Genomic DNA, 14,101 nt, shown 5'->3' on the forward strand with positions numbered 1-14,101 from the left:
ATTTTACATACACGTAACAGCTGTCTACCCCAGGAAGAAAGCCTTGACTGGAAGGCAGTTTACCACCTAATTACCTGTGTATCCTTTCTGTGTTGTTTGTCTCAAAGTAGATTTGTGCTTCCTTTCAAACTGGAAAAAATGCTGACTGGAACAAAGCTGGACTGCCCTGGAATGGGGGTCTAATGGGGGCTTAATCTGACTTAGCTGAGTCACCGGGAACAATGCATTCCTAATTATGGCCGTGGTGTGACAAAACCATTAGAACTTAGAACCATTAGAACTTCGTCTTGTGGTGCAGGACCTGCAACTCAGCATCAGCAAGACAAAGGAGCTGGTGGTGGACTTCCAACGGGTCAAGAAGCCTCTGAGACCAGCCACCATTCATGAGCAGAGCTACAAGTATTTTCAGAACATTAGAACATTAGAATACTCTAGACGAGAACAGGCCATTCAGCCCAACAAAGCTTGCCAGTCCTATCCACTTATTTTTTCCAAAAAAACATCAAGTCGAGTTTTGAAAGTCCCCAACATATTATTGTCTACCACACTACTTGGTAGCTTATTCCAAGTGTCTATCGTTCTTTGTGTAAAGAAAAACTTCCTAATGTTTGTGCAAAATTTACCCTTAACAAGTTTCCAAGTGTATCCCCGTGTTCTTGATGAATTCATTTTAAAATAACAGTCTCGATCCACTGTACTAATTCCCTTCATAATTTTAAACACTTCAATGATGTCACCTCTTAATCTTCTTTTGCTTAAACTGTATAGGCTCAGCTCTTTTAATCTTTCCTCATAATTCAACCCCTGTAGCTCTGGAATCAGCCTAGTTGTTCTTCTCTAGACCTTTTCTAGTGCTGTTATGTCCTTTTTGTAACCTGGAGAACAAAACTGCACACAGGACTCCAGATGAGGCCTCACCAGTGCATTATAAAGGTTGAGCAGAACCTCCTTGGACTTGTACTCCACACATCGTACTATATAACCTAACATTCTGTTAGCCTTCTTAATGGCTTCTGAACACTGTCTGGAAGTCAATAGCTTAGAGTCCACTATGACTCCTAAATCCTTCTCATAAGGTGTACTCTCGATTTTCCGACCGCCCATTGTGTATTCAGACCTAACATTTTTACTTCCTATGTGTAATACTTTACATTTACTGACATTAAATTTCATCTGCCACAAATCTGCCCAACCCTGTATGCTATCCAAGTCCGTCTGTAATGATATAACAGATTCCAAATTATCTGCTAATCCTCCTATCTTGGTATCATCTGCAAACATAACCAGCGTATTACTTATATTCCTATCTAAATCATTTATAAATATTAAAAATAGCAGCAGCCCCAGCACTGACCCCTGTGGAACACCACTCAACATCGGCCAGTTCTGGGGCCTCATGTATAAACAGTGCGTACGCACAGAAATGTTGCGTACGAATGTTTCCACGCTCAAATCGCGATGTATAAAACCTAAACTTGGCGTAAAGCCACGCACATTTCCACGGTAACTCATACCTTGGTGTACGCAATTTCTCCGCTCGGTTTTGCAGACTGGCGGCACCCAGCGTCAAAGCAGTGCTACTGTTCCTGTGTGATCACCCTTTCTTTCTTAGCTCCACATTCCTGACGCGGCTTTATAAATACACTGAAATTAACTGCATATTGTTTATTAGTGTAATGCATCTGATTGTAATTAACCTGTAGCAATATAATGGGCCAGGTAATAGCCATAGTATTCCAAATACCATTACTGCTTTAGCGTTGTAACTCTCACTGCATCTTGTTCTTCTTTTTGCTGCTCCCGTTAAGGGTTGCCACTGCGGATCATCTTTTTCCATATTACTCTCACTGCACCACTCGGAGTATTTATATCACTGTATCTGAGTGTGAATCACAGTAGCAGCTGATCGGAAAGAGAATTATCGGTATACAGTTTCAAGTACACACTACCTCAACCACGGCAAAAAGCGTCAAAGCCTTTCCTGTACGGACCTCGCGTTTCAGAAACAGTTTCATCCCAAGAACTATAAAACGCACTCAATCAGTCCATCAAGTGCTCCTTGTAGACCTGTTTGTACTTATAAGTACAATCACCTCACTGTAAACTTACACTACAGTTATAATATTGCACAACCTGCGCTACTTTATAAAGCGCGTATGATGACAATATAATTTTTAAGATGAAATGCAGCAAAATATGTTGCTTATAGTATACAGATAAAACTTTAACTTCATTTAAATAATCTGCATTGTTAATAATTAAACTTGTGAGGACACGGTGCCGCAGCATATAGCTGGTTCACGGATAGCTCCTGCCTTGCACTGTATTATTGCTGGTGCTGACACGACACTGGAAGGATAGACGGATAGAATAATTAAACATGTACTACGAAGATATTTCAATGTTCCTTAAAAGTTTTGAAGAATCGGCGTTCTAAGCTTACAGATGGCTTAACATCTATTACAGAGCTGATTGTGTGGCAATTGGGTATTTGGAGAAAGAAAAGTACGTTTGAAAGAGACAGTACTTCTGTAATAAATTATTTCATTGAAGGTCGCACATGGCGCAGCAAGCCTCTTGCGTGAGATATGAACAATCACTACGCCACCGTGTTCCCATGTTTAATAACATGCTTTCATTGCTATCATCATGAAAATGATATCACGTATACATCTCAGTATTTTAATTATTCAGAGAGCTGTAATATCTCGAATGTAATGGATTCTGTGTCCTGTCGGAGAAAGAGAAAGAACGGAAGCACGTAGTGATTCACACACATAGAGCACATAGAAGATCAAATACAGAACAAAGCATTTAACGTGCTACTTTAGAAACTAGTAAAATAAACGATTTTAAGATGAAGTTTATGATGTTCTACTTTAATGGCAAAATAAACTACGTGATGAAAGTGGAAATTTCGAGATTAAAGTTGAAATTTCGTGCTTTTTTCCCACTGTGTGCCTATTTGTTTTGTCTGTATCCTAATAAGCTTTCATATGACACTCAGACGGTGGGCTACGACTCGCCTTTTCACGGCGACTTTGATATGTGATTTCTTTTTTATTTCGGGCACTGTGCGACTTTGTGAACTTGGATCTTTTGAGTTTCTCCGACACTCTGTCACTCGATCAACTTTCTTTTGTTGCTTATACCACTGTTTAAACCAACAAATAGTACGTTTTTCCTTTGCCTCCACTTTGTATTCGCTGAAATTCTTATATTTTCCCCTGTGCTTTTCCCATTGTCTTTTCACAGAAGGCTATTTATATTGATTTGCATATTCAAAGAGGCATAATTCTGGGAGGAGTTGGGGCGGGACAGAAGGCGCATGCACGTGCGTTACTTATCACGCTGATCGGGATTTATGTAGTGGAAGAACGTGAAATTTTGCGTGCGCACAGATCCCTGCATCTGGATTTTTCTGTGCTTACGCCATGTTATAGTGTGAGTTCTACGCACGGCGTTATACATGAGGCCCCTGATGAGGTTCCTCACACCATCACCCTCTGCTTCCTGTGTCTGAGCCAATTCTGCACCCATCTAAAAACATCACCCTGAACTCCCACTTCTTTTAATTTGATGCCCAACCTCTCATGTGGCACCTCATCGAATGCTTTCTTAAAGTCCAGATAAATAATATCATAAGCTCCACTTTGATCGTATCCTTTTGTTGCCTCCTCATAGAATTCCAGCATGTTAGTAAAACACAACCTCCCTCTTCTGAACCCAGGTTCAGGTTCGCATAAACATCAAACTGGACTAGCCTGGCAACACAGTGGCACTGGACAAGAAGGGCCAGAGCAGATTGGACTTGCTAAGGAGACTCAGGTCTTTTGATGTGTACAGCAAGCTGCTGGAAATGATCTACCAGTCCATTGTAGCCAGTGTGGTGTTCTACACTACAATCTCCTGGGGAAGAAACCCAAGCACAAAACAAGCACAATGTGCAAACAACCTCCTAAGAATGTCTGCTCCATCATAGGGCAAACCCGGGACAAAATGAAGCAATTGTGGAAAGGAGGATTTTGGCAAATTGGATGTTATCATAAAAATTCTCCTCCATCCTCCTCAGGAGGCACTTCCTTGGAATACTTTTAGCCACAACGGTGTGCTAAGAAGTGTCCCTTTGGGTCTTTTCTGCCCACTGCTATCAGACAATTCAGTGCTTCCACCCAACGTACTTGTTAAGTTTATTTATTTATTTATTTACTAGCTTTGCCCCCTGCTCAGTTCGCTTGCCAACCCTTTTCCCCTCCTGCCAGCATCCACCTCTCCAAAACCCCTCTTAAACAGTGATACAATGGGAAACAATTACATTTTTTGTTTCAACTCCTCTTTGCTCGAGCAGCTGCTGGCTTGCTGCTGCTGCCCTCACACGTGATCTCCAATTTACTTGCCTAACCCCCCGAACCAGCGGTAAGTGCTGTTGTGAAGAGGGGGCCTGAGCACACCCCAAGGAGACTCGGCCGCTCCTCCGAAACCCCTCTTAAACGGTGATACATTGGGAAACAACTAACAGGTGTTTTTTTCACCTCCTCTTTGCTCAAGAAGCTGTTGGCTTGCTGCTGCTGCCATGCCGCATGATCTGCATTTCGTGCAGAACTGTGAACGTTTAAAACCCTGTACAGCTCCTGATTATTCAATCTCTTTTCGCTGTTCCGTTATTTCCCCGAGTAATATTTTCAGATTGTTTGAGCTAATGTGATCTTTACTGTCAGTTTGGGAGACTGTCAAATTTTCCTACTCCCATTATCTCTAACCTGTGTATCACGGGACTTGCGTCTGAAGGTTGTAAGAATGATGTGACTTGTCCGTCTCGCAGGAAGTGAAAATGTCTCTGTCTCTCTGTCTCTCTTCAAAAGATCACGTCTCGTCCCTGGGAAAAAGTCTTGTTTCTTTGCAAGTTTTTTTTTATAATAGATTAATTTATTTATCAGTTGATTGATTTGGGTGTATTATCTGTCCAGTGATTCTGTATTCTTATGTTTCAGCTGCTGTATGCCTTTGAATTTTTCTATGGGGTTTGTAAATTTTATCTAACCCAGGGGCAAATTCATTCCTGGAGGGCCGCAGTGGCTGCAGGTTTTTGTTCCAACCCAATTGCTTAATAAGAAGCACTTATTGCTCTAGAAACACTTCTGCTTCATTTTAGTTATCTCCCTCGTTAAGATTTTGAACCCTTATTGCTTATTTAAGTCTTAAACAGCTGCATTCTTGGTTTTTAATTGCTCCTTATTAGCCATAAGATGCAAATGACAAGAGAAACCAGCAGTTATCCATTTTGCTTGTTACCCTTTACACCTGTGTGTATTTATCGTGCACTATTTGGTTTAATAAAATACTTGGAAGGAAAGAGAAGAGAAAAAAGTGAAGGATTGAGAATTACCCATCCGTTTTACACTTCAAAGTATTTGGATGATATCCTTAGAATGGAAAAAAAAATCTAGGATATGAGAATGACCTGACATAGCAGAGGTAAAGCACTAACAAACCATGAAATGTAATTATTGGCAAGGATTGTTTTATAATTAAGCAACTGGGTTGGAACAAAAACCCGCAGCCACTGCAGCCCTCCAGGAATGACTTTGCCCACCCCTGATTAATCTAATCGAATGAATTAGGTCTGTGAAGGTGTGCTGGTCAGGGCATTGCTCAATCTTTTAAATGTTATGAGGGAGTAAAGGCTCAGACGGGTCAGAAACTAATCAACAGAAGACAGAGAGCCACTTGGTAGTAAGCATTTAGAAGATGAACTGCTGCTTAGGTTGCACAGTCGACCATCCATTTTCATGGAGGATTGGTTCCAGGACCTCCTCTGATACTAAAATCCATTGGTGCTTAAGTCCCTTATATAAAATAGCACAGTGTTTGCATATAGCCTATGAACATACTCCATGAATACATTGTATCATCTCTAGATTACCTAATACAATGTAAATGCTACAGTATATACATAGAAATAATGACTTCAGCAAGTGACATACCACTTTTCAGAAGATCTAAGAATTTTATTTTCTCATTGAGAGATGCACTTTATGCTCCCTCATTGATGTGACTCGGGAGTCTCAAAAGACCCAAAATACTTTCAAAAATTACCCTCTAGGGGAGCATTACCATCCAAATCCCAATCAGAAACCAAATGGGCCAAGAAGAATCATAAAATAAAGTTTTATTTAAACAAAAAGGCTCTGTAATCCAAGAAGCTCCTAAGAGCACAAAATGAATTGCCAGAAAAGGAGAGGAAATCCACAACAAACAAAGTCCCAGTTGTCACCAAAGCAGACCATAGATATAAAAAGGTTTGGGGCAGCCACCCATATATTGTGCCTTGGCTGCAAATGGGTTTTAAATTGATAAATTGATTGATCGAACTCACAGGTTCGAGTCCACAACAGAAATGAATATAACAGGAAAAGATGGCAGCTTTAAAGCCCGGGACCGGAAGTGATGTCATTGGGGCCGGAACTGTAAGTGGCATCCTGTGGACCGGAAGTGACACCATCATTTCCTCCAGGAGTGACGTCATCCATGGCGTCCAGACTGGTAGTTACACTCATAGACATATATAGATAGATGCCGTATTCACTGTGTTGCCCAGTCGACACAATATGTCAGCGCGTCCGCCATATTGCGAGTATCAAAATATTCATCAAGTTATATGTAAAATCTCACAACACTCCACCTCGATGAATGTTTTGTACAATGTCTTTATAAACAGTCTTAATTGTTTAAAGAGTCTGTTGAATAACTTGTGCTTTGATTTGCAGTATTTGTTCTCCCAGTGTTAAAAGTTGTCCGTGACCATTTGTCCATTACATATCTTCTTTATTTCAAAGACAATCTGAAGAACTTGGATGCGCTTCTGATGACTTGTATCTGCTCCGACTTACTTCAGCTGTTTGTTTAGCTTTCTGCAGTCTGCATATGTCATCAGATCTGGTGGTTCAAAATGAGACAAGTCCACACCTTCCACTAAACTAGCCCACTGCAATTTAAGCCTATTGTGAATTCCTAAAACTGACCTGGTTTTGTGTCTAACTGCTAATTAGACCCTTGTCCCAAACTATCTGTTTAAGCATATGCAGCTGTACAATTAATATAAATATTTGAAAGGTAACATGCCACAGGTGCCAGTACAACCACTTCTGCCCAAGTGAGAGCACATGTGCCCCTGCATAAATATCTTTTTCCCTGCCACAGTCAGACTGATGGCAAAACAAAATTATTATCAAAAGTGCCATTTAAACTACAGTTAGACGTGGAAACGGGGCTTTCTGATGAAAAAACAATAAAATTTAAAACAGTATCGTTTACAACAGATTTTGGCGAATCGTCTAAATGCAATTATTTATATCAATTTATACACTAAAGATGGCAATTATTAAATAATAATAATAATATTCATCCATTATCCAACCCGCTATATCCTAACCACAGGGTCACGGGGATCTGCTGGAGCCAATCCCAGCCAACACAGGGTGCAAGGCAGGAAACAAACCCTGGGCAGGGTGCCAGCCCACCGCAGGGCACGCACGCAAACACACACACACACACACACCCCAAGCACACACTAGAGACAATTTAGAATCGCCAATGCACCTAACCTGCATGTCTTTGGACTGTGGGAGGAAACCCACGTAGACATGGGGAGAACATGCAAACTCCACGCAGGGAAGTCCCGGGAAGTGCACCTGTGTCTCCTAACTGCAAGGCAACAGCACTACCCACTGCGCCACCGTGCCGCCCCAATAATTATCATTATTAAATAATTCCTCCCATATAAGTAACATTTCTTGGACTGCCTTCTTCCATCTCCGAAACATTTCCAGACTTCATCCTGTTCTTACACAACACAGTACTGAAGTATTGGTTAATGCCTGAGTCACCTCACGTATAGATTGTTGTAATGCTAGTCTATCTGGCATCCCACAAAAACTTATCCATCGCTTACAACTTCTTCAAATTTCTGCTGCCAGGATAATAACCTGCTGTTCTAAATCCACTGAACATATTACACCGATTCTCTCTCAGCTTCACTGGCTCCCTGTTAACTACAGAATACAATACACAATACCGCTCTTAACATTTAAAGCTCTTCACAACCTCACTGATCTCCTCCAGACTGACACTCCTCTCGCTCACTCACATCCTCATCTGCAGCTCTACTTTCTGTACCGCACATCAAACTCTGTTCTATGGGAGCTCAGGAATTCTCTTCCTCTCATATACAGTGGGGCAAAAAAGTATTTAGTCAGCCACCAATTGTGCAAGTTCTCCCACTTAAAAAGATGAGAGAGGCCTGTAATTTTCATCATAGGTATACCTCAACTATAAGAGACAAAATGAGAAAAAAAAAATCCAGAAAATCACATTGTCTGATTTTTGAAGAATTTATTTGCAAATTATGGTGGAAAAAAAGTATTTGGTCAATAACAAAAGTTCATCTCAATACTTTGTTATGTACCCTTTGTTGGCAATGACAGAGGTCAAACGTTTTCTGTAAGTCTTCACAAGGTTTTCACACACTGTTGCTGGTATTTTGGTCCATTCCTCCATGCAGATCTCCTCTAGAGCAGTGATGTTTTGGGGCTGTCGCTGGGCAACACAGACTTTCAACTCCCTCCAAAGATTTTCTATGGGGTTGAGATCTGGAGACTGGCTAGGCCACTCCGGGACCTTGAAATGCTTCTTACGATGCCACTCCTTTGTTACCGGCGGTGTGTTTGGGATCATTGTCATGCTGAAAGACCCAGCCACGTTTCATCTTCAATGCCCTTGCTGATGGAAGGAGGTTTTCACTCAAAATCTGACGATACATGGCCCCATTCATTCTTTCCTTTACACGGATCAGTCGTCCTGCTCCCTTTGCAGAAAAACAGCCCGAAAGCATGATGTTTCCACCCCCATGCTTTACAGTAGGTATGGTGTTCTTTGGATGCAACTCAGCATTCTTTCTCCTCCAAACATGACGAGTAGAGTTTTTACCAAAAAGTTCTATTTTCGTTTCATTCCTCTTCTGGATCATCCAAATGCTCTCTAGCAAACTTCAGACGGGCCTGCACATGTACTGGCTTAAGCAGGGGGACACGTCTGGCACTGCAGGATTTGAGTCCCTGGCGGTGTAGTGTGTTACTGATGGTACCCTTTGTTACTTTGGTCCCAGCTCTCTGCAGGTCATTCACTAGGTCCCCCTGTGTGGTTCTGGGATTTTTGCTCACCGTTCTTGTGATCATTTTGACCCCATGGGGTGAGATCTTGCGTGGAGCCCCAGATCGAGGGAGATTATCAGTGGTCTTGTATGTCTTCCATTTTCTAATAATTGCTCCCACAGTTGATTTCTTCACACCAAGCTGCTTACCTATTGCAGATTCAGTCTTCCCAGCATGGTGCAGGTCTACAATTTTGTTTCTGGTGTCCTTTGACAGCTCTTTGGTCTTGGCCATAGTGGAGTTTGGAGTGTGACCGTTTGAGGTTGTGGACAGGTGTCTTTTATATTGATAACGAGTTCAAACAGGTGCCATTAATACAGGTAACGAGTGGAGGACAGAGGAGCCTCTTACAGAAGACGTTACAGGCCTGTGAGAGCCAAAAATCTTGTTTGTTTGTAGGTGACCAAATACTTATTTTCCACCATAATTTGCAAATAAATTCTTTAAAAATCAGACAATGTGATTTTCTGGATTTTTTTTCTCATTTTGTCTCTCATAGTTGAGGCATACCTATGATGAAAATTATAGGCCTCTCTCATCTTTTTAAGTGGGAGAACTTGCACAATTGGTGGCTGACTAAATACTTTTTTGCCCCACTGTACATTAACTCGATTCAATAACACACTTATCTTTTCAAGCTGGCATACCAATTGTGAATTTTGCACTGTTACTGCCAGTTATCTTTGTTTGTTTGCTAATTATTGCTTTTTGATTTATCATTCTCTTGTTTTAATTTTACTAATGTTGTTTAATTTTATTATAAGTTGACCTTGAGTGCTAAGAAAGGTGCCTATTAAATAAAATGTATTATTATTATTATTAATTATTGAGAGGAAAACTTGACCAATGTCTGAAAGTCAAAATAGTAAGACTGCAGCTGGCAGTCTGGTCTTTCTGTTAACAGTGAAATGATACAAGCGGGTAGAACAGACCACCGACTGCTGGTCTCAGCACGGCCGATGAGTGTCTGGCTATCACCTCATGGTGTTCTCAGCAAGGTGAACAAGACAAGTGGCTGGGTACCACCTCCTGGTGGTCTCAGTAAGGCAGATAGGACAGCTGATTGGGTACCACCTCCTGATGACAACTCAACCATGCCCCCTCCTGGGGACTCTGGCAGAAACAGTTGGGCATTTCTTAGCAGGAATAACATGACTAAAACATGTAAACTAAGAGTCTTTAAGGTTAACACCCACCTCTAGTGTCTCTAAAGTTCTTGACCATAACCCAGCCGTGGTGGTGCCTTCTCCTGGGGCCATCGCAGGCCAAAACTTGGGTGCAACTCCTCCTCCTGGGGCCACCACAGGAAACAACTTGGACATGGTGCCCCCTCCTGGGGTCACCAATGGCAGCAGGGCATCTCCCAGCAGGGATGAGTTACCTGAAAAAGCCAATGGTAAATGTTAGTACTTTATATAGCTATTCACCTTGGGAACTACAAGGCACTGGAGTCTTGATTGCATTGTGGAGCTTCCTGGGAACAATGTTGATTTGTAGCTCTCAAGCTGTGAAGCAGGTACCCCATTCAGGACATGACTTGACGGCCTCTATATTGTTCATGTGCTTTGGCACGGCTTCTATCCTCGTGGGCTCCAGCACAGCCTAGGCAATCATTGCTGGCTGAAACATACCACTTATAACCTTTGAGGGATTGCGTTCACCACTTAATTGCTTTTTAGAAGCCATTTTTTCACAGAAACAAACACACAATGCGATGCCAAGGGCTTCACAGCATCTTAAAGTAGGGATTGCCTACTGAAAAGCTTTTGTTTGAAGTGCATGCGTGTGTCCCGATCGATCATAAAGGTTTCGTTAGTACACTATAAATTAAATATCAAAATTTCAACTAACTACTTACAGGCAATCAGTGTGTGTCCAAACCATTTCTAGCCTCCACAGCTTTTTTGCACACACTACAAATAGATAAAGCTACCTAAGTTTAAAGCCAGTGCCCTGGCAAGATGTCTGCAGGCTGATGGACAATCTCATTTTGATTGGCTTGAGGAGGAGCAATGGTTTAAAGAAGTCTGATTTCAGTTTAACTTGTTGGTTGTTGATTGTTTAGTCTTCTTTGCTTGAGTGTAATTATTTTCTGGACTATCTGTATGTCTTTTGTGTTTTGTTTAAGAGCTGTGGTACTGCAGGAAGTGTAAAGATGGAAACTGTTTCCCACCTTGGTGACTGGGAGTGTTCAGCAGATAAGGTAGTGAATGAGAAATAGCTTTACTTTATAATATAAAGGCAGTAATTGCTGGAGAACAGCATCGACTGATCTACAGAGTAGAGCATGGGTGCTTTGTGTGAGCAGAGCTTTGCCAGCTGAAGAGCTGTGTGGTGGCTCAGCAATTGGCTGTCAAACAGGAGCTGTAGATTTACTCCTATTAGACGTTCTGTTCTAACTCCTATGGCGGGAGGCTACAACAGAGTATGCCTACAGATTGCTTCATTTGTGTGAATTTAGGGTAGCGTTTGGTGTACATTAAATTCACGTTTTGCTTTTTGGAATTTTCTTACATTTTTTTTATTTAATATTTTTGATCCACAGTTGTTTGGCGGGCTGACTGCAATGGCACTTTTGTCACACTCATTTTACTTTGTTTATCATTATGGGCATATTATCTATTACATTTAAATAAATGTGTACCTTTTTCTCTCGTCTGATTATAGATTAGTAAGACTATGGGATTTGGAGCATTCTGTTTTGGTCTATGTCAGGGGCCCCCAACTCCAGTCCTGGAGGGCCACAGTGGCTGCAGGTTTTATTCTAACCCTTTTCTTAATTACTGACCTGTTTTTGCTGCAAATTAACTTGTTTTGAATTCATTTTATTTGATTTGCTCTTGAAGACTCAGACCCCTCAATTTTTTTCTTTTTCCTTAATTAACTGAGGATCTCCTCATCGGTACAAAATTAACATTATCCAAAACTGATCATTTTTCATTTGTTATTGATAATTCCACAGGTTAAGAGTCTGGGTGTCATCCTTGACAGTCCTTTATCCTTTCAGTCCCACATCAATAACATCTCCCGGTCTACATATTTCTACTTGCGTAACATTAATCGTATTCGCGCCCCCCTTACTCCCCACACCACTGCTATCCTTGTTCATGACCTTGTCACTTCTCATCTGGATTATTGCAATTCCCTTTCTTTGATCTTTCTCGCAAATCTCTTTATAAGCTTCAACTGGTCCAGAACTCAGCTGCCCACCCACATCATTACTAGAACCCCCTCTATTCACCATATCATTCCCGTTTTGCAGAAGCTTCATTGGCTTCCAGTCCAGTTCCGCATTCAATTCAAAATTCTTCTGTTAACGTTTAAGGCTATCCACAACCTTGTCGCTCCATATATTTCTGACCTCCTCCATGTTGCCATTCCCTCCCATACCCTTACATCCTCTTCCTCCATCCACTTGACCGTCCCCTTCATCCGTCTTACCACCATGGCATTCAGTTTGTCTGCTCCCCAGCTCTGGAACTCACTACCACCTGAGCCTAGAAATATTGAATCATTTTCACTTTTCAAATCTAAACTTAAAACTAATTTGTTTAAGACTGCTTTTTCTCTTTGATTACAATTGCTGTATCTGATTTTAATTTTTGTATTTTAGTTTTGTTTATAATTGTGTTTTGTCTATTGTTTGGTATCCTTGAGTGTTTAGAAAGGCGTTTACAAATAAATAAAATGTATCCATCTATCCATTTTCCAACCTGCTGAATCCGAACACAGGGTCACGGGGGTCTGCTGGAGCCAATCCCAGCCAACACAGGGCACAAGACAGGAACCAATCCTGGGCAGGGTGCCAACCCACCACAGGACACACACAAACACACACCAAGCACACACTAGGGCCAATTTAGAATCACCAATCCACCTAACCAGCATGTCTTTGGAGTGTGGCAGGAAACCCACGCAGACACGGGGAGAACATGCAAACTCCACACAGGGAGGACCCGGGAAGCAAACCCAGGTCTCCCAACTGCGAGGCAGCAGCGCTACCACTGCGCCACCGTGTCGCCCATAAAATGTATTATTATTATTAATTAGCAGCTAAACAATAATGAGATACAAAATGAGCCAAAACAGGACCAGCAAACTGTGACCATCACACAATATCTGAACATAAAGAAAGGTGAAGGTCTCAGGAATGCTGATCTGCTCTTAGAAAAGAGAAAATCCACAATTTCGGAAATGTCTGCTATTGCACAATGAGAGCAGCAACAAGCCATGGAATTAAAGAACGAGTTTAATTAACAACAAGACTCGGCGCCTTGTTAAGCCAATTGGTTGGAGTTTGAGGCCCTGACTTAGTTGGTCTTCTGTTGGCTCCCTCACTTCACATTTCACTTCTGTTTGGGTGCCATTTAAGGAAAGAAATGAAGCAAATCAGAGCAACGATGAAGAAATTCAGGGAAACATTTCTTAAAAACCAAGTCAATTAAAATTAATTCAAAAGAAGTTAATTAGCAGCAAAAAACAAATCCCTAATTAAGAAAAGGGTTAGAATGAAAACCTGCCCTCCAAGACTGGAGTTGGAGACCCCTGGTCTATGTAGTAAAAGGGGACAGAAGGTCAGTTTAGGATCCTACCACGACAATACACCATCAGAGTTAGACTTTTCTTAAAGTGTAATTTTGCTGTGTTTTGAACTTACTGTAAGTCCTACTTGTCTGCAAAAGGATTCTGTCTGCACAAATCCTACTTTCTGTAAGAATGCCTTCTGGAACCATCACACACGTGCACATGGGGGACAGTCTGCAGGTTCAGATATTGATATTTATCAGCCAGACCAGGGGTTAACTTAATCCTCTCATCTCTGGTTCCTCTGCAGTTCACCCAAAAATCTGGCCTTTTGATGACATCACCACCAATCCACCCACTGATGACAT

The sequence above is a fragment of the Erpetoichthys calabaricus genome, chromosome 1 (assembly GCF_900747795.2).
Source record: "Erpetoichthys calabaricus chromosome 1, fErpCal1.3, whole genome shotgun sequence".
Taxonomy (NCBI): Eukaryota; Metazoa; Chordata; class Cladistia; order Polypteriformes; family Polypteridae; genus Erpetoichthys; species Erpetoichthys calabaricus.